This window comes from Anomalospiza imberbis, unplaced genomic scaffold, assembly GCF_031753505.1.
Source record: "Anomalospiza imberbis isolate Cuckoo-Finch-1a 21T00152 unplaced genomic scaffold, ASM3175350v1 scaffold_888, whole genome shotgun sequence".
Taxonomy (NCBI): domain Eukaryota; kingdom Metazoa; phylum Chordata; class Aves; order Passeriformes; family Viduidae; genus Anomalospiza; species Anomalospiza imberbis.
In genome coordinates this window covers 7,501-10,000 of record NW_027100509.1, presented here as the reverse complement: position 1 = coordinate 10,000, position 2,500 = coordinate 7,501, and the positions used below count along the sequence as shown (strand labels likewise).

The following is a 2,500-nucleotide window of genomic DNA, read 5'->3' as shown; positions in this document are numbered from 1 at the left end:
CCACGTCTGATCTGAGGTCGCAAGCCCAAAAAGCTGCGCCGTGCCGCGCCGCGCCCGCGCGCCCCTCCCGGGGGAGCGGCGCGCCGACGGGCCCGACGGACGGCCGGGCTCTCCCCCGGCCTGCCTCGCGCTTTTCTCTCTCTCTCTTTCTTTCTCTCCCTTTCGCTCTCTTCTCGCTGCCGTACGCCCTCGACGGCCTCCCTCTCCCCGACTGAGCTCGCCTCTCTCCTCCGGGCCCCCCGGCGGCCCCCCCTCTCTCGCCCCCCCCCCGCCCGCTCCCCCCTCGCGCCCGAGCGAGCGCCAGGGGAAAAGCCGGCGAGAGAGAAGAGAGAGAGAGAGAGAGCGCGCCGGAGACACAAGAGAGAGCGAGCGAGCCAGCCGGCGAGCCGGAGACGGCGAGAGCGTCCGACCGACCGAGAGCGCGCGAGACAGACGCGGAGGAGGAGGAGGAGACCCCCGTCCCGGAGACGAGAACCGAAAGAAGGCAGCGCGGCAGAGACGGCCCCGAGGGGGAAGACCGGCCGGGCGGCGCGCGACGGCCTCGGCGGGGAGAGAGCGAGGAAAGCGACGGCGCCCTTGACGCCCCGAGACGGCGACGGAAGGGGGCGGGGGAAGGAGCGGCCTCGGGGGTCGCCCCCGCCCCCGGCCCCCCGCGCACCGCGCGCGGCGGCAGCGGCACGGTACCCGCGCACGGTACCCACCCGCAGACAGCCGCCCGCGCGGGGGGGAGGCCGGAGGCGAGGCCCGCGCCTCGCCTCCCCTCTCGCCCTCGTCCCTCGGCCCTCGGCGGGGCGCCTTCGGCGCCGTCTCGCTCGCTCCGACTCCCCGGCCGCCGCCACCGCCAGGCGGTGCGGCCCCGGCGAGGACGAGCTCCGCCCCAGCGGCTCGCTCCGGGAGCGGGGAGCTACGGAGCGCTCCCCGAGTCTGCATTTAGGGGGACGAAGGCCCTCGCGCGGCAACCGCTGCCGCGGCCGACGGGCCTGCGAAGCGACCCCAGCCGCGCCGCCGGGGCGGCCCCCGGGCGGCGATTGATCGTCAAGCGACGCTCAGACAGGCGTAGCCCCGGGAGGAACCCGGGGCCGCAAGTGCGTTCGAAGTGTCGATGATCAATGTGTCCTGCAATTCACATTAATTCTCGCAGCTAGCTGCGTTCTTCATCGACGCACGAGCCGAGTGATCCACCGCTAAGAGTTGTCTGGCTTTCGGCACCGACCCCGCGCGCGCGGGGGGGCCGGGAGCCGCTCTCGCCCGGAGCGGCCCCCCTTTTTTTTCTCTGGCGCCGAGGCCCCGCGCGGGGCCTGGCTCCGACCGTACGAGCAACGCGGAAAACCCCGGAGGGGGCGCGTGCGAGAAGAACACGGGAGGAACCCCACGGAACGCTCCCAAGGCCGGCCGAGAGGCGGGGGGACCCGCGCCCCCGACCGCCTCCCCCCGCCCGGCGAGGGGAGGCGCCGCCTACGTGTGCCGTCCTTCGGAGGCGGCCCAGGCGCCCGGGCTCGGCCCGGCCCTCCGCGCGGAGGGCCGCGCGGCGCGCGCCGCGGGAGCGCGGTGGCCCGCCCGGCCTCGCCGGCGCGGCGCCACGCGCCGGCGCGCGGCCCTCGGACCCCGCGCGCGCGCTTGCCTCCCCCCTGGAACCGCCGCCGCGCCGGCTCTCGCGGAGCGCCGCCGCGCCCACGCGCGCGGCCGACTCTCTCTCCCCAGGGGCCTTGCTGCGCTCGAGACGCCACGCGACGACCGCCGCCCCGCCGCCGGGCGCCGCGCCCCCCCCCGCCGGACCGCTGCCCGCCGGGGGAAGGCGAGCGCCCGAGGGCTGCCCGAGGGCGGACCCGCCGCCGCGGCGGGCCGCACTTCCCGGGAACCGCCGTCCACCCGCACCGTCGGGGGCCCCCTTCCGCGAGCACGCGCCCGGCGGAAGGCGGTGCGGCGCTGAGCCGGGGGGCGACGCCCGCTCTCCTCGTTCGCCACCTGGAGAGCGGGCGCGGAAGCGCCCCCGCGGCCGCCCGCCACCCCTGCCCTCGGACCGCGCGCGGTCGCGAAGGGCCACGGGGAGGGTCCCGTGCCCGCGGGCGGCGGGAACACCGGCCGAGCGGCGCCGCCGCCGCTCGGCGCGGGGCCGCCCGCGCTCGCCGGCCTCCGACCGCGGAGGGACCGCCGAGCGCTCGCCCCGGGCGGGCGGGCGGACGGCCGGCCGGCGGCCGGCGCCGCCGGTGCGTTCGAGACGCAGGCCGCCGAGGGGAGAGAGGCACGGCCGCGCCAGGCGCGGCGCCGCCCGCGCGGGACGGCCGCGGCGGCCCAGAAGAGAGAGCGCGCGGCGGGCCCCGGCGGCCGCCGCCCCGCGGCTGAGGAAGGGCAGAGAGCGCGCGCCCTCTGCCGGCGCCGCCCGTTTCGAGCCCAGCGGGTCGGCCCCGCGGCCGACCGCGCGCGCCGCGGCCTCTCCGCCGAGGCCGGGCCGCGAAGAGGGGGGGGCAGGGCGCCCCTCCCCGGCGCGGCGCGACTACCC

The 2,500-nt window shown here is 79.3% G+C and overlaps 2 non-coding genes across 2 annotated transcripts in view; both read right to left on the bottom strand.

The window, feature by feature from the left end:
- The window catches only part of LOC137467937 (28S ribosomal RNA), a 4,375-nt gene extending 4,355 nt beyond the window's left edge, over window positions 1-20 (bottom strand). Inside the window, exon 1 of the ribosomal RNA XR_010995671.1 lies at window positions 1-20. This exon is cut by the window's left edge and continues 4,355 nt beyond it. This is a non-coding gene — a ribosomal RNA (28S ribosomal RNA).
- Window positions 21-1,040: 1,020 nt separating this feature from the next.
- LOC137467935 (5.8S ribosomal RNA) lies at window positions 1,041-1,193 on the bottom strand. Its single transcript, XR_010995669.1, has one exon. It is a non-coding gene; the product is annotated as a 5.8S ribosomal RNA (ribosomal RNA).
- Window positions 1,194-2,500: the final 1,307 nt, after the last annotated feature.